This window comes from Nuphar pumila, chromosome 1 (assembly GCF_984573655.1).
Source record: "Nuphar pumila chromosome 1, dmNupPumi1.hap1.1, whole genome shotgun sequence".
Classification (NCBI taxonomy): domain Eukaryota; kingdom Viridiplantae; phylum Streptophyta; class Magnoliopsida; order Nymphaeales; family Nymphaeaceae; genus Nuphar; species Nuphar pumila.
Window position 1 is genome coordinate 65,093,299 of NC_143249.1, and position 23,825 is coordinate 65,117,123.

The following is a 23,825-nucleotide window of genomic DNA, read 5'->3' on the forward strand; positions in this document are numbered from 1 at the left end:
ACAACAACAACAACAACTACACCTTCATCCCAAAACAATTGGGGTCGGCGATATGAACCAACAAAGAAAATCATTCTGGGTCTTTTACATGAATCCTTCTCCTCCATTCATTTCTATCCAATGTCATGTCCTCGGTGAGGTTCAAAGCATTCATATCCTTTCCTATCACCTCCATCCATGTCTTCCTAGGCCTACCCCGACCTCTTTTAACTAATATATTTTCCCATTTCTCCATCTTTCTAACTGAAGCATCATTAGGCCTTCGTCGAATATGTCCAAACCACCATAAACGATTCTCTCTCATCTTATTTTCAATGGGTGCAACGCCTACCTTCTTACGTATCTCCTCGTTCCGAATCTTATCTTTTATTGTATTTCCACACATCCATCTCAGCATACGCATCTCAGCTACACTCATTTTTTGAATATGATGTCTCTTGGCAGCCCAACATTCCATACCATATAGTAAAGTGGGCCTAATAGTCGTCCTATATAACTTTCCCTTCAACCGCAATGGCATTCTACGATCGCACAACACTCCAGTTGCACTCTTCCATTTCATCCACCCAACCTTTATCCTATGATTTACATCTCCATCAATTTCTCCATATTTTTTAATGATAGATCCCAAATATTTGAAAGAATCATCCACCGGTATTTCTTGTTCACCAAGCTTCACTACACTCCCATCTCTATTTCATTGCTTACTAAATCGATATTCCATGTATTCTGTCTTACTCTTACTCAACTTAAAATCTCTTGCTTCCAATGTCTGTCTCCATAATTCTAACTTAGCATTAACCCCAGCTCTAGACTCATCAATCAAAACAATATCATCAGCAAACAACATACACCACGGCACATTTTCTTGAATTGATCTCGTAAGCTCATCCATCACTATAGCAAATAGGAAAGGACTTAAAGCAGATCCTTGATGTAACCCAACCGTTCTAGGAAAATTGGTTGTCACCCCTCCACAAGTGCGGACATTGGTTACTACTCCTTCATACATATCTTTAATTATACTAATGTACTTGAGAGAAACACCTTTCTTCATCATTGTCCACCAGAGAACGTCCCTAGGTACTCTATCGTAAGCCTTCTCCAAATCAATAAAGACCATATGCAAATCTTTGTTCCTCTCTCTATTTCTCTCAATAAGTTGTCTAAGAAGATGTATAGCTTCCATAGTAGATCTTCCAAGCATAAAACCAAATTGATTCTCCGATATCATGACAACCTTCCTCAACCTAGACTCAATCACCCTCTCCTAAAGTTTCATAGTATGACTCATGAGTTTTATACCACGATAGTTTGTGCAATCTTGTATATCACCCTTATTCTTATATAGAGGCACCAAAGTACTCTTCCTCTGCTCATTAGGCATCTTATTTGTCCGCCAAATCTTGCTAAAAAGATTTGTCCAATGTTATTCTATGAAAGATAAAAATCCTAAGCATTGCCCACATTTTGACTATGGCCATCAATGTGAGTCATTTGCTTAGGATTAATTACCTCTCATTAGAATGGTGCACGTGCCATTCGTGTTTCCATTCGTGAAGTTTTAAAAATAAAGGAAAATAATGAAACAAATGTTATTTACATGCTCATCTATTCTAATCTAAGACTGAAAATGTAGAGTTTTCATTAATGTCTAGCTTATTACATCACTGGAATTGAAAACATCGAAAAATTTCTAATTCAAGCTCTTCACATGTTCCTGCAAGATAGATTTAGCACAAAAAGGAAATTAAAAAATGTGAATGTAAATGACTATTCCAATTCTTAAACAGGATGCTTTACTCATGTTGAATGAGAAAGGCATATGGCATATCTTGCATTTATGAGAAAATGTGCATATATACCTGTATATATACATTTATATATGTGTATGTACATATATACATATATATATATAGGCAATACCATAAGAAAATGAAAGCCTATATGTGAGAAGGCACATGTAATGGATGGAGGCAAAAGTCAGGATGATCCAAGATGAATCAACATGAGATAGGGTAGTTCCTGATGAACTACCCTAGAAAAGAAGGGACGCAGTTGTCCATTGGGAACCACTGTGAAGGGAAAACGAACTTTAGTAGTTCTTAATGAACTACTATAGTAGAGAAAGGTCACAAAGGTTCTTTGTGAACCACTGTAAAAGATAACCACTATAGTAGTTCTTGATGAACTACTATAGAAGAAAAGAAGGCCACGGTGGTTCAGTGTGAACCACTGTGTAAAATAACAACTATGGTAGTTCTTGATGAACTACCATAGAAAAGAAAGGATGTGAGGGAGGGTGTAGGGATGATACAGAAAAACATAACATACCTAAATCTATATCATACAAAATGATCAATTCACATTATCATTGTGCAAGTATTTGCTGAATATAAACATCAAATTAAAAGAATGCTAATATGCCATCATCTAGTACAAGAAGGTTGTTGATATGCTAATGTAAGAAAATGCACAGGAAAGTTAGAAATGGAAGTAAAGGGGGGTAATTGGGTGCTAAAGGCTACATTATAGAACAATGTTGTTGCTGTACAGGAAAGTGGTGGTGGCTGACAAGGGTAGCATTTGAAAACGCAGGTAGATGCCTAGTTGGGCTGTCATGTTAAAGGCTACAGGGAGTAAGGTGTACATGTGCTGGGTGCCGTGACAGGGGATAGAATAGGTGTGGCAGCTGCGTGTTGACAATGGGATAATGGGCTGTGGAATGAGGGGTTGAAAGTAGGTGGCTGGTGATGCAGTGGTGGCTGGAAGCATAAAAGTCACAGCAACTAGGTGGGTACTATTGTAAAGTGAAGTGGTGGGTGAGTACACAGCAGTTTGTAAACTGCTGTGAATGCTTACAAAAGTAAATGGGGGGGAGTGCTATGAAGATGCATTTGAAATGTAGCAGCTGGGATGACATCCTGCAAATGGAGGTAGTAGGTATATGGGTATTACAGGTATGAGGATGTATTTTGCAGGGAATTTTTAGCAGATGTTTGATGCAACAAAACTTACAGCAGGGGTTGGTGGATGTTATGGTGATATGATAGTGGACATATAAATAGCGATCAGTAATGAGGGAGATGGGATGTGTGGGACACTGTGCAAAGTGTAATTGTATATAATATAAGCATTATATATAAAGTGTTAATGGAAGCTACGAGTGCTTGTAGGCACTGTTGGGTGGTAAAAAGAAACACTGGAAGGATGGACGATAATAGTAAAATAAAGAGATTTTTCCTAATGGAAAGCCACCACATGTGAATCAGACTTGGGAAATACTAAAAGAGAAAGAAAAATGCAATGAAGATAACATACATATGAAAATGAGTTATATGAAGGTCCAAGTGTCGAATGGCTAACACGAGCCGAAGCATTGCTGATCTTCAGATGTAAGGCACACCATTTTGCAGGAAATTCACTGGAATTGTGAAGGAAACATAGGTTTGCAGGAAATCCAGATAAAGTAAATGTAGAGGGGCAGATGACTACACTTGCAAATATGGGGAAGTAAAGGTGGACAGCCTGGTAGAAGCAATTCCCTTCCAACCAAGTTCACCTTCAAAATGAAGCGAAGTCATAGGGAAACCTGCCATTCCTTCTGAAGTATCAGTAACTTTGATAGGATGATTGGAGGATGCAACTTTTGAGTGAACATTTTCTTCCATGTGGACGTCCTTATTAAAGCCACGTCTAGGTGCAACCGAACCCAATTCTTGAGCAACTGGTACTGATTGAGAAGAATCCTGTTCCTGCATCTCAGTTAATTATGCATTCCTCTGTATAGGGTGCTCCATTGGAAATTCCCCACGTTTATGTTTTTTTGGGTTCAGGAATATAAGAATTCACAGGGTTACTATAACCACTATCCTGGTCAGAAGAGTCAAGAGGTTCCCCATGAATCCCAAGTTCTCTCTTCCAGTTTTTTTTTTCACAACTTGTCGAGTACATTCTAATTCATCATCAGCACAATAACCTACCATTCTGGATGGCTTCCTGTCCAGCTCTCTCAAATCCTTCTGATTTGTCCTTGGTAAGAGCTCCTTATGATCTACAGGGGCAGATGTACCCTCGCCTGCTTTAGCCTTTATACTTGTCTCACTATAAGATGCTTTATCATTTCTATGCTTCCTAGAGGCTTCAAACTCTTTTGAAAAAGGCTTTGCAACCGTCAAGCTTGCTCAAACTGGTCCCATCTCCACCAGAGCATGAAACAGAATGAACATGACCCATCTCACTTTCTGACTTGGGATCTATCGTGCTCATTATCTTGTTCCTTAGATGGAGCACATGGATCTCCAACAGTTTCTCTGTAATCACACAGATTCTTAGTAGACTTTTGTTATCATCGCAAAATTTTACTTTTGCAAATCAAACTGACCTTTGAAATAGTTTTTGAAAATAACTCGCCTCCGTTTTTAAAATGCGGGATTATTCTGAAGAATGGGACTCGCCTGTCGGTACGAGATTCAACCGTTCCTGCCACCTTTAACAGGGGTAATTGAACCAAGGATCAATCTTATGCTCTACTCTATTCAACTTGTCTAAATCATATTCTAATTTCTAAATGCACATAGAATCAGGCATGTGCTATGAATTTTCAGAAAATGCACATTTTGAAAACATGATGTTTGCTTTGAATGATTGAAATATAAAATGTAAATCTTGGAAATGATATCACATGAGAAATCGTGAAATGGGATTTGAAATGTACTTCTGAGAGAAGTAAAAATCGATTTTGAGAAATCCTTGACATTTAGTGAAAATCGATTCTGAGAGACTTGGTTTCTCTGACTTCAAACTTTGAAATTGAAATTCTAACTTAGAAAATTTGAATTTGGAACTTGGGAAATACTTGAAATATTCTTTGAAATTCAATGCTTTTGGGAAAATCGATTTTGCTATAAGACTTAGGAGATTTTGAGGAATTCAATTTCCTTGACTTGGATTTTGAATTGGAGTTGACAAATGCATGAAATGAATGAATATGGATTTGAGGAATTGAGAAATACTTTTTGTATTTTTGAGAAATGCAGTGTATTTTGAAGTTAGCCTAAGAGTGTAGGCTGAATGTGGCTAATATGAAGATCATAAATCTAGATATCCTTCATATTCTGACTATGGCCATAAATACAAATTCCACCAAGTTTATAAACTTCATAGAAGCTAGTGTATGTGCCATTCGTGTAGACCATGGTGAATTTGTAAGAATATGCATGAATCATCATTCATCACACATTAAAATTATAAACTATATGCAATGCAACCTAAGCTAAGCAGGAAATATAAATTCTTATTCCAAAGTTTAATTACAAATTACATCACTATTGAAATTTAAATACATGAAAAATAAAGTCTTCAATGTACCTGCAAAACTAGAAAGTTAGGTTAGTGAATATATGTTGGCTTTTCTAGATTTATCCAACAATATCAGGAAATTGCTGGATTTTGCTAGATATAAGCCTTTTTGCCATGATTCCCTTAAATCAAAATGATAAAATATGAAATAAAATTGAATAAATAAGAAAGATAAAATATGAAATTTCAAAATTGGGGTCAAAATGACCAAAATACCCCTAATGACAAGACTGGCCTTGAAATTAGGGTTTTCAGAAAGATATTTTGATAAAATGCAAGTTTTGAAATTTGAATGCAATAAACTAAGCTAAATATGATGTGACATGCTTAAAAATATGAAAATTAGGGTTAGGGATTTCGAAATTTAGGTCAAATGACCAAATTGCCCCCGATAGCAAGACTATGGCCTTGAAATCAGGGTTTTTAGAAAGAGATTTTGGTAAAAATTTAGGTTTTATGCACTAAATGAAATCAAATGAGCCTCAATTTAAACCTAAAGCATCCTAATATGATTATGAACATGATTAAACCCTAAAAATATATGCTTATGCACGAAAATCCAATAATATCACAAAAACTGTGATTTTAGCAGTGTTTTTGGATCTTTCAAGAACCCGGTTTTGCAATTTGCTCAATTCAGCCATCAAATGGATTCCAAAATCCATAAAAATTGGTACCTGCACTTGTTATAACCCTAATATATAATTGGAATTATAAAAATAATTTTTTGACATTAAATTAATCTGAAAATTGTATTAAACCCTAAAAATATGCTATTTTTGACCTAATTCACCAACCAGTCTCAGTCCAAGACCTGAACCAGGGGTCAGATCTCTATGGAAATTTATGAAATTTTACATAGACTAACTATAAAGAAAATCAGAGATTTCCCAATTTACAGATCGGAAAAATCATCTCCGGTTAGGGAGAAACCCTTCCGGCAATCTGAGCTAAAATATATCACTCTTAACAGGGATTAAAACAGCTATTCCAGATTAAAAATACAGACATAAATAGAAATTCTAAACAAAAATATCTGAAATTTTAATGGTGAACAGTAGACAGAAAAATAACAATACTGACTTTTTACAGATCTAAAATCGAATCTATGGTTTGGGATTTATGACTAACACAAGTTTGATTAGGGTTTTGGTAAACCCTAACGAGTTTTAAATTTAAAAACAGATTCTCTAAAAGGGGAAAAATACTAAACAGTGATCAAAAAATCCAAAAATTTCACAGTAGACAGATCTACTCAATGTGAATCCATAGCACTTTACAGATCTAAAATCGGATATAAGATGAGAGAAATATCATAACAGCAAGTTACCTTCTTGATTTTAACCACGATTTTAAAGCTTTAAAAACCTGATTTGATGTCTGATTTTTTTGACAGGGTTCCCGAGATCCAAAACCTCTGATTTTTGTACAGTAACTCAATAACTCATGCATGCATCACATATAAAAAAATCAGAAATAAACAATGAGTGCTTCAATCCGAAATAACATCATCTTTACTGTTCTAAACCTAGAACACACAGAAATTTAAGAAACTTGAAAAACCATGCATTAACTAATGTAAATAAATAAAATAAACCATAAAACAGTAAATAAAAATTATTTCTATGCTATAGAACGTAAAACAAACATGAATAAACCATGAAAATAAATTAAAAACAGGGAATCAATGGCTGGAATTTGATATCACCTTTAAAACATAGATTTAACCCATTAAAAAGGGTAAATCATATATTTTATTGGTTAATAATGCAAAGAATCATATTAAAATCAATTCTAATGGATTAAAATCTCTGTAAATCATCCAAAACAGGGTTAGATCACCTTCTTGGATCGTTCTTGCTGATTCTTGATGGTTCTTGAGGTCAAATCCATGGTTTAATCCATGAAGATGATGGTGCCAATGGCTAAATCATGCTTAAAACAATGAAAAACATTAAATAAAAAACTAAAAATTACAGAAAAACATTACCTTGAGGCTGCTGCAATGGAGGAAGGGCTGGAGAAGAGAGAGAAGCTCCAAGAATCCAATAGGAGGTGGCTAGAAAATTTGTCCCCCCTATAGCCCCTTTTTATAGAAAATTTTTAGGTTTTTTTAAAAAATGACAATTTTGAAAATTTTGGACTCTAAAGGGGGGGGCGATTTTTGGGTGGAGTTACCTATATGCCCTTGACCTAAAGTATCCTAAATAGTTCCTAATTAACCCCTAGCTAATCCTAAAAACCCCCCAAATGTGGTGTCACTTGGCATTCTCTCACATTGGGTTTTTAAAACACTTTTAAAAACCTTTAAAAACACTAGTTTTAAAAACTAACTTTCAAAAATGAGTTTTTCAAAATGGTTTTGACTCTTCTAAACCTCTAACACTAACCAAGACATCAACTAACCCTAGTCTAGCCCTGACTTACTCGAATATGGCGCCACCCCGAGTGGGCCCTACTTGAGTTTTTCAAAAAACGATTTTAAAACTTGAAATTGAAGGAGTTTTCAAAAGATTTTCAAAAGTAAACTTAAAATTAGGATTTTTGAAATGGCATAAGGTCCTAACTGAGTTAGAATTCCTCTGGATATGTTGCCAACTGAGTGGGCCCACATCGAATTTTGAACATTTTTGAAATAAACACTGAAAATGGCTTTAAAAAGGGGTTAAAATCAGTATTTGAAATTCAAGATCTTTGAAAATAGGATCTCAAGCGAACTGGAACTCCGGGTTAGAGTCCTGAACTCTTAGGACTCTGAGATTTTAGATTTTAAAAGCCAAATGAAAGAATTTTCAAAAGATTTTATCAAGAAATGATGAAATAAGTCAGAAAACACAGTCAGGGTTAAACTCCTAACTCGACCGAACTCTAAAATAGAGTCCTGAACTAACTGGACTCTGTGAAATGACCTAGATTTCGAAAGCAAACGGAAAAGATTGAAAATGGAAGTAAAACTGTCCTCAAAACAGACTCCTGACCGGATCAAGACTCTGAGACAGAGTCCTGATCGGACTGAAACTTTCAAAATTTTGAGAAATTTGATGAATAGAGGAATTCAGAAGCGACACCACCTCAATGGGTCTCATCTGTGACTTGAAATCGATTAAAATTTGAATTTGAAATGAATCCAGATTGTTTCCTTGAGAAAATATTTCGAAATATAAAGTCCTGGGGTTGGAAAATGACAGAGTATTGAATAAAAACCCAGGTTTTGAAATTGATTTTGAAATAAAGCTTTAAAATTCAAATCTGGATTGATTGTTTTGAAATAAGAGTGCTGGATCTAAAAAATGAGATGCAATGACATGCAATGTTATGAAATGACATGCAATGCTATGCAGAATATATGCAATGACATGCAATGATCTGTAATGACTTATGAAATGGACAAACACTGGATGAAGGTAAAAATTTGGTGTGTTTACAACTTTACTGTGAACCTTAGTCGATTCGCAATGAAGCCAGTGCAGTCTAATGTAATATATTATGCAGACAATACATGATACTACTGTAGCCAAATCAAACCAAGAGGCTATGTAAAACGGAAATAGAAATCACAATGAGAAAGGTTTGTAGAACACTTTCCTGTAGCGCAATAAGTATAAAGGCTTCCTTCTGTAGATTGCAACAGATCCAATAGAACAAAGACCGAACTAAGAGGACGATCTTAATGCTGGGTTAAACACAACACAGATGCAATACTGGATTAAACAAAATGCTACAAACTTGATACAAAAGGATCTGTTAGATAAGGTGTATTACAACATTAAAAAGAGGAGGAAAAGGTAACCTTATATCAAACAGAAGATCCGCCGCATAGAGATCAAGAGAAACAAGAAAATCATGGAAAATCAAAAGAGAATTGAGGGAAAATTACAGGAAGGGGATCTAACGAACTTCCTGGATCTTGTGCATCATATGACTCATCGGCAGATGGGTACTCAGCACCCAGATATGCCTCGTCTGATTGCCAATAGCGGAATATAGCCAAGTGAGTTTCATAGGAAAATCAATTACGAGAAAGAAAGAAGACGAAAAAAAAAGAAAAGAAAAATGTGTAAAGATAACTAAAATAAATAGCAGAAAAGATCAGGAACTCAGTTAATAAGAACAAAGCAGAGAAAGTCAGGTGTAAATAGATTTTCAACCGAAAATCAGGGTAATCTAATAAACACAAAGCGTGATGTCTGAATGAATCTTCCGATTACTGTTGCACGAGGTGGGTTGATGTTTGCACAGGCAACATCAACACCACCAATGGTGCTCTAATGGAGTAGAAACCAGAGGATCAAAAGTAAAACAGGGAAAATAGAGAGGAAAGAGTGAAATAAATGCAAAAATAAACTCAAAATCCAGAGGAATTGGCGATGCCATTGCGAGGCATCGTCAATCAACGATGTAAAGGGGAAGATAATCAAAATTGAAAATCCATGAAAATAACACTGAAAAAAAAAGGAACTCAGATGAAGGATAATCAAACTAAGAAAGGAAAAAAAAAAGAACATTCATGAAAATCAATGAAATGTATGAATAAGAGATAAAGAGGAGAGAAGATGAATCGGTGACTTACCTTCGTTTTTGCAGAGTTTTGCTAGAGGATCGAGTAGGCTCTCTTCAGTAGAGAGGGGAAGTACCAGGGGAAGCAGAAGACGGATGGAAAAGAGGAGATCATGAAGAATCGATATGCAGAGGTGAGGAATGGATGGATGCCTAAGCCAGGAGAGGTAGGAGATGGATGCCTATCGACCCCATGAGGGTCGATCTTTATAAGAGGTGGCCGTTAGGCCCCTCTCAGATCGGATCCCCTTTGTTTTGAATTTTCTCAAAATACTGACTCTTTTGTAAAAATTTTGCTAAAAGAAGGTTTTCACTAAAACATCTTTCATAAAAGGGGTTTTCTCAACCTATCTTTCGTATTTTTCTTTTCTTTTTATATAAATATATATATATATATATATATATATATATATATATATATATATATATTTATATATATATATTTTTTTTGTTTCTTTTCTTATGCATTTTCTATATTTTTTTATATTTTTGAAAATAAAGACTCTAGAATTATGGGATTTTGTAAACACCCCAAATTTTCATTCGCCTCCCCAACATTTCCACCAAGCATCAGCTCCAGCCTTTGAAATCACCGAAGGGCAAAATGGTCATTTTCTGAGCTCAGAACTTGCAAAAGTCAAAATTTCATCCGCAACTCTCAAAATTTCTCTATTTTAGGCTCAGATGTTCAAAATTCTATTCCTGACAGGAGACAGGAATCCCCAAAGCCCGGTTCAGGACTGCATTTCATAAGACATGGCATCACATATCATTGCATGAGCATCTCATGTCACTGCACAGCATGTCATTTCGAGGTCCAGAACTCTTGATTTCAAAATTTTCAATCCAGATTAGAATTTTAACTCCTTTCAAAATTGATTTCAAAACCCTGGGTCTTCAAAATTATCAATTCTTCCCATTTTACCCCCAGGACCCCGAGTTACAAAAGTTTTCTCAAGAAAACGATCTGGATAGTCTTTGACATTGATTTTTAAAATTTCGTCAGTTGAAAAGAAGGGGACACAATTTCAAAATTCATGAAACCTTATTTCAAACTTTTACAAAAAGGCCCCGAATTTCCCTGCATCTTTTAAAATTTTGCCCTGAAGAACCATTTTCTTCTAAGTTTGAAATCTAGCCAAGTTTTGCTTCGTGTTTTCCAAAACTAGCCTACTACTATGAAAATTCCAAAAATTCCACTTAGCTTTTATTTCAAATAAGTGATGTAGGACCCGCCTCGAGGTGGTGTCACACTAAAATTTTCAAATATTTCTCTTATTTTCAAAACAGTGCCCACCCAGAAGTGGCACCGATTTATAAAATTCTTTTATTTTGATTTAAATTTTAATAAAATACTTAGTGGGCCCACGTAGGTGGCACCCCACTAAAGACCCTTTGCCAAAAGAAAGAATTTTTTTTTTTAGTTGAGGTGGCATCACCAAAACAAAATCCATTTTTTTTTTTTACTCAAAATTTTTTTATTTATTTACTTTATCTTTATTACGTTTCAGCCCCAAAGTAGAGCCACCGTGAAACCCTACCCCAAGACCCCACTTTTACCTAAGTTTCAAATATCGACTGAAGAATAGGAGTCGCCCCCTTTTCAAAACGGCGAGCCCCCTTTTCTCAAAAGGATTTCAAATTTTTAAAAGTTGGTTTCAAAAGTTATCAAGATCGGCAAAAGGGGGAAAAAGGAGGAGTTTTGAAGCATCGGCTATTAAAAGAAAGGGGAGAGGCCCAGCAAAGCATCGAGGATTTCCCTTAACCTCGGCTCTCTCTCCTGTTCACAAGGATTGCTGCTCTCACCTCCTTCAGCCCATCAACCAGCAGGAGACCAACGACACCTCTCCCCTTGTTTTTTTTTTCCTTTCATTACCTTGCCTCTTTCCTTCCAGCAAAAGAGGAAACCTGACGGCTCCATTCCCTCCTTTTTTCCTGGATTGCATCCACCATCACCCGACGGAGGAGCTAAGGGATACCGAAAATCTGCAAAGTACAGCAGAAACACCATCTTCCTGCCATCATTCCTAAACCGAGCATCTGTTTCTTGATAAACAAAATCTTCAAGGACCATCTCCCAGGAGGATTACGATCCAAACACCAAAGGACGAGGACCATCCACTCCATCACGGCTACGGTTTCGGCTGGTACAAAATATACCAAGGTAATGTGATCTGCTATCACTTTACCCTCTCTTTTTTTTTTTTTTTGGTTCAGCTTTCATTAAACTGGTTGTTTTGCCATTTGCTGGATGGAATTGACGTGTCCTAAATACTTGTTTGAATGCCCTATTCTCGTTTTTTTTTTCTTCTCTGTGGTATAACAGAGGAGTTCAGACTATGTAGATGAGACGACTCATCCCTCTTATGGATCAAGCCTCTCATTCTCACAGTCTACATCAACAAAATATCATACCTCCCATTTTTTTTCTTTTTTTTTTTCATTCGTATGAATTAGCTTTTGTTAACATTTGAATCAAGTTTTGTCAAAAAAAAAAAAATTTAAGTCGTATCTGCTCTCATATTTCATATAGTTCAATACCCTGCATCTAGGTTCATTCCTAAATCCCGCAGTTCTCTCCTTTCCATTCGTATGATTTGATTTCTTCTCTCTTTTAACTGTTAGCTTAATATGGGCAGGATAAAATTCAAGATTTCCCCAAAAGGGGAAATCTGGTTCAACATCTGCAAAATGTAGCATTCCTATAAGTAAATTTAGTCTTCAGGCTGACTCGATGAGACCTTTCTATATCTGCAAGTAAACTTGTTACTGGAGCAGGAAAAAGGAAGTCTAGTTGATTTAGATGTCCGCTGTATGATGCTGAAATTCCTTACTGATTTCTTTTTTTTTTTTTAGATTTAATATATATATATATATATATATATATATATATTTTATAATTTCAGGAGAGCCGATCCCTTTATTACATATAATTAACATAATGTCTCTCATACTCTTTCACTCTCCCTTCATAATCTGTCAGCTTTGGTCTGATTAGGATATTCCTTTCATAGTTTCCTATTCAAATTTGATATTTGTTATGGTTTTGTTTTGATCAGATTGGTTCTCTTTGAATGCAATGAAAGCATTTGTTTAAAATTCAGAATGTGTGGTTTTATTTACTTGTTGGATAAGAGTGACAATGCATTATGTGGTGAACTTAATAGATCTCGGTTCACAGAGAATTTTTATTGCCAGTTTAGTTAGCTTTCAAATCTCAATTGCATTATTGAAATTTCAATCTCTATCTGGCTGGTTTAGTAATTAAAACATCAACGATTATGAATTGTCTAAGACAAGATCAATATTGTTCTTTATATCTTATTTCCCTGTTTTATGGAAACAGTTTCATTTTTTTTTTCATCCTCATGCCTCCATCACGAATTTTTATGAGTCCCTGTTTGCTAGAAGTCTCTCCCTTTTGCATGCTCCCCCCTACACATTTTGAAATACTGTTGGTACCCCTTTTTTTTTATTGTTTAGCATGTTGACCTTGTGACCTCTCCTTTTAAATCCATCTTATTACTTTTGCTATTTTCGGTATGATCTTCCTTTATTATCACAGGTTATGTACTAGGCTTGGTTTTGCTAGTGACTTTTACTATTTATGATTGCATTAGGTTATTTGGTTGCTTGGGATTGAATGATATTTATTTGTTAAATGATTACATTTTGTATACAGGATTCAAATTTTTAGATACTCATATATTATTTAATTTTGGTCAATTTCATCATGATTTCGAAATTTCAAATCTCTATTTTCATATTTTCTCACATTCACATCATGTTAATTCTATTTATATCAAGGAGGCATGAAATTGAGTTTATATCTAGATAAATCCGATAATTCCTGAATATTATCGGAAAATCTTGGAAAAACTCACATATTTGAACTAACTCCATTTCAAGTTTGGCAGGGATATTCAAAGAAAGGAGCTGGAATCTGCAATTTCTTTCTTTCATTTTATTTAGTGATGTACTAATTCAATTTGGAATAATATTTACTTTTATTGCTTAGATTAGGCTGCATCTCATATAGTTTGATTTCAGCAATATCCTGATTCTATGATTCATATATCTCATTTTACAAAATCACCATGGATGTACACGAATGGCACGTGCACCAACTCTTAGAGAGTTGATGAACTCGGTGGAGTCCATATTTACGGCCCTAGTCGGAATATGGACGAGACCCAGATCCATCATCTCTCTATCAGTCACATTGAGCCTACACTCTTAGGCTATCTTAAAATGCACATCATATTTCCAATTTTGCAAAGTATTGTGCATTAAATCAAATAAACTCTGAACATATTCATGGCCACAATCAGAATATGTGAAGGATTTACTTTGGCTTAATACACATTTTCCAACAAATTTCTCAGAAAAATCTTTTTAAAGTGCATTCATTCATTCAAATCATCTGCATCATTTGTTTTTCTCATGATTTTCTCAAGAAACTTTCACTTCATGGAATCGATTTCTCAAAGAAACTATGATGATATTCGGAGTTGGATTTCCCAAATCAAAGTTTTCCCGTGATTTTCCCTGAAAATGTTATTTTCTTAAGATTCTTTTCAAAAGGAATTTCTCATCTTTCTCAAGAATCAAAGCTGATTTTCAGATATTTCAAAGACAATATTCTCAGGATTTCAATTTCCTAAGTGTGAATTTCCTTCTTCAATGAGCTTTCTTATAAAATTTTCATCATTTTCCTAAGAAAATTCTCAAAATCTGATTTTCTCCTGACAAATGTTTTCCTCTTCAAGTATTCATCTTTTCTCAAAATTTCTTCCATTTTCCCAAGATTCTCATTTCTTCATGATTTTACAAATCTTTATAAACTTTCTTAAGATTTTCCCGAGATTCTCATTTCTTCATGGTTTTCCAAATCCTTATAAACTTTCTCAAGATTTTCTCGAGATTCTCACTTCTTCAAGATTTTCCAAATCTTTATAAACTTTCTCAAGATTTCAAACCTTCTTCGTCTGAGTTTCCTGAGAGATTGATTTCCATCTTTTTCCTGAGAAATGCTTTTCAACTCCAAATGTTTTCTAAGCATACATCATATTTTCCAATTTACATTTTCCAAAATTCTCATAGCACATGCCTGAATTCTCTGTGCATTTAGGATAGAACATGATTTCGGTAATTTCACTAAGTCAAGCACAATTTTGGTCCTTGGTTCGATTACCCCTGTTAAAGGCGGCAGGAACGGTCGAACCTCGTACTGACAGGTCGAGCCCCATCCCATAGATTTTCCCGCAATTTTCAAAACGGAGGCGAGTATTTCAAAACAATTTCCAAAATCCGGTCAAGTTTGAATCGCGAAAGCATTTTCCTCTCTCTTCCGCAAGGAAGGGAAGACGGGGAAAAATTTTGCGACGATAACAGATTTCTAAACTATTTACACAAATTTTCAAGTATTTACAAAAGGAGGCTTTTCTGAGAATTCGAGTTTATCTTTTTAGAATTTTCTTTAGAAAATAGGTTTAGATCTAGGATTTGAGAAAATATTTGAGTTTTAAAACCTCGAATCGAGAAATGCAGAGCAGTGAATTCAAACGGATGCCGGATGGACTGCCTAAGCCATTCAAAAACTATTTTTGGTATTTTTGTAATTTTAATTTGAAAATTGGACAACGAGGCTCAGATTTGGATTCTGACAATGGATCCAGATCCGAAATCGAGTCAGATATATAAAATGAATTTAATTTCAGTAAAACATGAGAAATAAACTGGAATTTTGATTTAAGACTGACTTGATTACTCAAAAAAATGGGGTCAGGGGCAAAAAGGAAATATTTATAAGATTTTGAAAATTTTGGGGTGTTCACAGATGCCCCTCTTTGCTACTAAGCCGGTTGAAAGCCGAGCTTAGTGGCAAAGAAAACACTTTAAATTTTGAAAAATGCCCCAGTCAGCAGATTTGAACTAGGTGTGGAAGAATGATTTTGGAAAGACATGATTTCAGGCTTGATACCTTATCCTGAATGGCTTTGGGGAGACGAAATCATCAAAAATGATATGACTGAATAACAGAAATGAGGAAATCGTGATGGGACTTTTTGGGTAAAAATCCTGAAATGGTGGAAAATAAGAATTTTGATCAGGTCTTATGGGTGAGACAAGATCAACCTTTTGGAATGACTCAGGTTTAGCCCTTAACCTGGATGGGACGAAGATATCTCAAGATAACCTGAATGGGGAAAGGAATATATGAGGACCTTGATGGGACATTTTTTGGAAAATGCCTCAAGAAATGAAGCTCTAGTAGGATCATATCCTGGATGGATATACAAAGCATGGATTCCTTGATGATGGGACTGAAAGAAAATACCTCGTCAAAACGAGGAACCTCGTCAAAACAAGGAACCTCGTCAGAACGAGACTCAGGTTTAACCCAAACCTAAAAAAGGAAGATACCTCGAGGGGCGAGGTTCAGGCTTAACCCTTAACCTGAAGGGGACGACCAAAATGGAATCCTCAAATGGAGAAACCATGATGGGACCTTTCGGAGTTTGGACGAACAAATCCGAAAGGGGTTTGCGAAAGGAGGAAAAATGGGGTTCCCTAAAGCCTGGAAAAGGGATGACTTTGGGTGTCTCATTGCTGAGACTGAATCAGCTTTTAAAATTGATGACCTCTCTCAGAAAATACAGGTTTTGACCCTTAACCTGAGTGGGAACAACCATACGGAATCCTCAGATGAAGAAACCGTGATGAGACAGGAAGAGATACCTTTCCTAGATGGGGCAACTCTTCTGGAAGATATAAACAACGCTAGGTTGCATCAAAATGGATATTGAATATTTATTTCATTTTTGGAATAACTAGAAAATTTTGCCAATAAGATAAAATTGTAGTTGACTCAAACGCTTGAAAATGTGCACGTATGTGCAAAAGATATTCCCTCTTTTACCTAGAGTATTTCCTCCAATGAGGTTAACTTCTTGGTCTTAAGAGTCAAATTCAAAATTTTAGTGCTGATGATTTTCTTCAAGGAAGCTATCCATTTCCTTGTTATGAGAAGAGAAAAAATATTCTTAATTTCATAAAAGCAAGTAGTGAAAAGATATTGATAAAAGAATTTTGCATAAGAAAAGATGACTCCTGGCAATTTTGGCAGTTTGATATCTGGGTGTTTTCCCATGATGATCTTTTTGCACTCTTTTTGAGTCATTGAACTTTCTCAGGTTTTTACATCATCCTTCATTTTGGAGATGTCATGACTTTTCTCTCTTTTCGGGGAAGGGTACGTCACAAACTCCTTCATCTTGGAGATGCTTTGATTCTTCTTTTGTCTCAGGGATTATATTGATGATATTGATTCAAAAGGTAAAAAAATCTCTAGATGATAGTAGAAATCAAATATCTTTTAGGGTTTGTCGGTAGGTTCATCACATTCACCTTCATCTCGACGGTGATCTGAACTTTCCCTGGAAGGATCTATCACAAACTTCTTCATCTCGAAGATGATCCAAATCTTCTTTGGCCCCAGGGGTCTAGCTCGCATATTCGTCTTCATCTTGACGACAATTGAGAGATCCCTTTTGCAGATATTTGATTGCAGCTTTAAATGGATGAGAAGATATGAATTGAGTGGATTCTTTTTATAGCTTAGGACATTTCCACTGTCTGATTGCCAGAAAATCGTCTTTAAAACATGCGCCACAGCCATGATCAATATCAATTTGCTTCCGGCTTTTCAACATCATTGAATATTTCTTTCGCTAGTCATACCGAGGATATTTCTTACATCCTTTTGGTTGACCAACAGAGAGAAGATTTGAATTTTACTCTTTTTCGCAAAAAGCTTCACCCTTTTGAAAAGAATACTAGAGGTGATTCTTTCGTGCAGTACGAATATTTGGAATCAACAAATGCTTTTAGCAAATTGGCAAAGTTTTCACGAATTCTTTATGAAATAATCACTCAATATAGATTTTAATGAGACCTTGAGTTGAATTTTTTATTTTAGAAATTCCGACCAGTAGAAACTAGGACATTTTATTTAACGACCAGCGAAGGCGCTGGGACTTTTTATTTGACGATTAGTGAAGACTGAAACCTTTGATTTAATGACCAGTGAAAACTGGGACCTTTGATTTAATGACCAGTGAAGGAGTTGGAACCTTTCATTTAATGACCAGTGAAAACTGTGACCTTACATTTAACGACCAGTGAAGGAGCTGGAACCTTTCATTTAACGACCAGTGAAAACTGGGACCTTTTATTTAACGACCAGTGAAAACTGGGACCTTTCATTTAACGACCAGCGAAGGAGTTGAAACCTTTCATTTAATGACCAGTGAAAACTGAGATCTTTCATTTAACGACCAGCGAAGGAGCTGGAACCTTTCATTTAACGACCAGTGAAAACTGGGACCTTTCATTTAACGACCAACGAAAGAGCTGGAACCTTTCATTTAACGACCAGAGGAAAACTAGGACCTTTCATTTAATGACCAGCGAAGGAGCTGGAACCTTTCATTTAATGACCAGTGGAAACTGAGATTTTTCATTTAACGACCAACGAAGGAGCTTGAACCTTTCATTTAATGACCAGTGGAAACTGGGACTTTTCATTTAACGACTAGCGAAGGAGATAAAACCTTTCATTTAATGACCAGTGGAAACTGGGACTTTACATTTAACGACCAGCGAAGGAGCTGGAACCTTTCATTTAATGACCAGTGGAAACTGGGACTTTTCATTTAACGACCAGCGAAGGAGCTGAAACCTTTCATTTACTGACCAGTGGAAACTGGGACTTTTCATTTAACGACCAGCGAAGGAGCTGGAACCTTTCATTTAATGACCTGTGGAAACTGGGACTTTTCATTTAACGACCAGCGAAGGAGCCAGAACCTTTCATTTAATGACCAACGGAAGTTAGAACTTTTGACTTAATGACCAGTGAAAACTGGGACCTTTCATTTAACGACCAGTGACAAACTGGAACCTTTCATTTAACGACCAACGGAAGTTGGAACTTTTGATTTAATGATTTGATTTGAGACTTTTTGTTGAACAACCAGTACGAGAACTGAATTTTATGAATGAACTTGATCTTTAGATTTGAAGATTTTGAGATGTAACCCGTGCAAGGACTGGGTTTTTCAAATGAACTTGGTCTTTAGATTTGAAAATTTTGCAAAATAACCAGTGCGAGCACCGGGTTTTCTCAAATGAACTTGATCTTTAGTTTGAAAATTTTGAGAGATAACCAGTGCGGGAACTGGGTTCTTCAAATGGATTTGCTCTTTATTTGAAAAAAATTTGAGGGATAGCTAGTGCGGGGACTGGATTCCTCAAATGAACTTGCTCTTTATTTGAAAATTTTGAAAGATAGTCAGTACGGGGACTGGATTCCTCAAATGAACTTGCTCTTTATTTGAAAATTTTGAAGAATGACCTGTTCAAGGACTGAGTTCTGAAAAATGGTTCGATCTAAGATCAAAAATTTTAAATGACCAGTTCGACGACTGAATTTTGAAAGCATACCAGTAAGAGCACAGAATTTTTGAAAATGTACCAATACGAGCACTGGATTTTCCAACTGAGAGTGGGGAAAGAGACCGACATTCTTAAAATATTTGGAGATCAAAGCAGGAATGGTTGTCGGGTTTCAGGATTATCCCTTATCCTGAAGGGGAAATAGAACCGACATTTGATGAGAATTTAGGAAATCATAAAAAAATGATTCAGGTTTATCCCTTAACCTGAAAGGGAAATAGAATAGACATTTGATGAGAATTTAGAAAAAAATGATTCAGGTTTATCCCTTAACCTGAAGGGGAAAAGAAGATTTTGTGAAGAGATAACAAGGGACTTGAATTTAGAAGTGATATGACAAGATTTATGATTTATGATCTATGATTTAGATGGATCAGCATAGTTAGTTGTATGTGGTCCAATTTTCAGGATTAACCCCTTATCCTGAACGGGGATAAGAAAATAATAAAAATTTGAGAAGATAGAAGGAGATAGAATTTGATAGAAGACTGATAAAAATGGAGAAAATTTGAGGAAATTGATTTTATTTTGTAAAAGAATTCTCACAAGCTCCTATGAGTGATTTCAGGATTATCCCTTATCCTGAATGGGAAAGAAGAATAAAATTTATAAAAGTGGAGAAAAAAAAATTGAATAAATTTATGAAAAATTGTTTTTTTTTTAAATTCTCAGAGGTAGCCTTTATTGCTTCTGTGAGGGGTCTCAGGATTATCCCTTATCCTGAATGGGAAAAGAATAGAATTTAAGAGGAATTAATGAAGAGAAATTGATATAAATTTAGAAAATCAAAAAGAAAAGATTGATGAAACTTGTGTTGCAAAAGAATTCTCATAGGTAGCATTATTGCTCCTATGAGGGGTTTCAGGATTATCCCTTATCCTGAATGGGAATACCTCGGACAACGAGGGTCAGATTTATCCCTTAACCTGAGCGGGAATGAAGGAATTTCTGAAGAGAATAAACCTGAAGCTTAAAATTTTGGAAGGGATTAGCCAGAAGGTTGGATTTTGGAAGAAGGTCCTACCTGGCAATTGGGTTTTTGAAAAAGAGTCTGAGTCGGAACTCAGATTTTTTTAAAAAGAAAAATGGACCAATCTGAGGGTTGGGTTTTCGAAAAAGAGAAGAGTTCGAGTCAGAACTTGGATATTTAAAAAGAAGATGGAATATATATTAAGGGAAAAACCCGAGTCGGAACCCGGATCTTCAAGATAAAAGATAAAAGAGAAAATTGAGTTGGAAAACTCGAATTTTCGACGCAATGATTGGTTCCAACATGAGCATTAGATCCAAAAGGAAGTCTGAGTCGAAACTCGGAACTTCAAACGAAAGATAAAAGGGGAAAACCCGAGTCGGAACTCGGATCTTCAAGATAAAAGATAAAAAAGAAAACTGAGTTGGAAAACTCAAATTTTTGACGCAACGATTGGTTCCAACACGAGCATTGGATCCAAAAGGAAGTCTGAGTCAGAACCCGGAACTTCAAACGAAAGATAAAAGGGAAAAAACCCAAGTCGGAACTCGAATCTTCAAGATAAAAGATAAAAGAGAAACCCGAGTTTGAAAACTCGAATTTCTGAAGAAACGATTGGTTCCAACACGAGCATTGGATCCAACAAAAGGAAGCCCGAGTCGGAACTCGAGTTTTCGACAAAAAGTTTTTAATCAGAAGATTAAATTTTGAAAAATTGCCAGTGTAAGGACCTGATCTGAGAATGACCAGTTCAAGGACTGAATTATTTGACTTGCAAGGAAGAAGACCATCATATTTAATTGTATGTGATCTGATTTTCAGGATTAACCCCTTATCCTGAATGGGAGGGATGAATAAAATTTTGGCAGAATTGATAAAAGGCTTGATAATGAATCGAAAGGGTTGACAAAATTTGATAAAGAATCAATAAAATTGATAAAAGTTGATAAAGAATCAAAAGAATTGATAATCATTTATAGAGAATCAATAAAATTTGAAAAAATTGGTAGAAAAATAAGAATTAATAAAGAATTGACAAAGGTCTAATAAAAATTGGTAAAAATTTGGTGGGAAAACTGAGGATACTTGGAAGATGATAAAAGACTTCAGGAAGAAAGAAGGACCTCGTGGGACGAGGTTCAGGTTTATCCTTTAACCTGAGAGGGAATGAAGGAAAAGAAAATACCTCATGGGAAAGAGTCACCAAGTTTATCCCTTAACCTGAAAGGGTAAAGTTTTGATAAAATTTAATAAATTTGAGAAAAAATTGATAAAACTTGATAAAATTTGATAAAATTGATGTAAACTTGATAGAAATATAAATAAAATGAATGAAACTGATAAAGATAACAAAATTTAACTGAAAATTTATAAGATTTGAAAAAAAATGAGTTTGCCTGATCCTGCCTGCAAACAGATTTTTGAAATATGAATTTATATATCTATATATATATATATATATAAAAATGCCCCAGTATAACTGGGAAGGAAGAATAATATTTGAAGAATGTTATTTTGAGAAAAAATAGGAGAACTTTAAAAATGAGATATTTAGAATAAAGAATTTTGAAAGAAATTTTTGACAAAATTAGGTCGACAAAATGATATTGCATTACCAGGGATTTGAATCACCACAGAATTTATGACAATTGCATTGTTATTCTATGGGGAGAATAAACAACTAAAACATGAAGGAAAATGCTATTTTAAAAAGGATATCTCTTGACGAAAAGAGATTTTATTTATGAAAAGATAATTAAGAGAATATACATAGGAAAAATAAATTTGAAAGTAAATGGTAAAGATTTAAAATTTGAAGAATTTGCAGGCAGGATCAAAAGAATTTGAAGAAATTAGAAGAAAAGGAAATGCACCTGGGTTTTAAAGACAAAGAAGAAATTTTGAATAATATATACCCAGGGTTTTGGAAGATATAAGGAAAATATAAAATATCACACAATCACAGATGTACAAACAAGGATGTACAAACAGCATTCCCTAAAACTGACTCTATATGCAATTTTTGAAATGGCTAATAGGACCTTAATCCTAACTCTAAGATTTAGATCATCTGATTTCAATCAAGGTATGCCAATATACTCAAGCCGAAGCTCGAAGTACGTGGCATAAAGATATTTCTCTGGTTCTAATGTAATGGCTTCCCAACATCCTTGAGCACCTACTGATATACCTCGGACTATGGCCCTTAGGTACGTGGTAGGGGGGTGCGAACCCAAAATAAGTGGCCCAGTTGTGAGGATCTCTCCCGAACTATAGTTCAGTGAGACAGCCCAACAACTTGAAGACCGAGACAATATAGGTAGGGATGTTTTCAAAAACATTCTCAACATGCAATAAATCAGATGGCTCTAATGCAAGTCCTAAAGAGATAGAATTTAAATGAAATAGAAGCATACACTTGCATACATTGTTTGCATTCAATCCCTAAAATTGAGGAGAGTTGTATTTCAGACCTAAGTCTAATGTGAACATGAAATAATCTCCACAATATGGTCCTACCAAACCATACTTAGATCCTATATGCATTATGTCAGCTAGGACAGAATCTAAGCTCCTAAGGTTTGCATGGAAATAAAGCTGACATTTGTAGGATAAAGACTTAGATAATATCAAAGCAAAGCGAAAGGCACAAATTTGACCGGACGAAGACTAGTCCCATCACGGTCGTCAAAACTGTGATCATCGCAAAATTTTTCCTCTTGTATCTTTCTCTCTCTTCCTTCTCTTTTCCTTTCTAATCCCTATTTCCTCCTTTTTGAAGGAAGAAATAAAAGACAGAAAAAGAAGAGGAAAGAGAAAAGAAGGGAAGAGAAAAGGAACTCTTTTGCGAAGGTCTCACTTGACCTTAATTTGAAAAATATTTAGAAAATTACTCGCCTCCGTTTTGAAATATCTACGGGAAAAATTGGGAGACGGGGCTCGCTCGTCGGTACGAGGTTCGACCGTTCCTGGCGCCTTTACCATGGGTAATCGAACCAAGGATCGAATTTATGCCTCTTTGCTTTGCTAAAATATGATCTAAGAATTTATTCTAAGTCTAAATGCAAAAAGAATCATGCTTGTGCAATGCAAGGATGTATGCTCTTTTTGAAAGATGATTTGGAAATCTCCAAGTGTTTTTGAGATGAATTTGATAATAGAGTGAAGAAATGGTTTCTAACTTAGAACTTGAGATAGATTTTAAAAAGATATTTGAAGTTCTAAGTTTTTGGAAAAATTAGAGTTTTGGGAGAATAAATCTTGTCTTTGAGAAAGAATGATTTTGAAGCTGAGATAATAAGGTAAAGGAAAGAAAGTTTTAAAGTCAGAAATGGACTTTTGGATTTTGAATCTTGAACCTGGGTTTAGGAGAGGAAACAAATATTTTGAAATAGAATTGAATTCCATATTCGAAGTT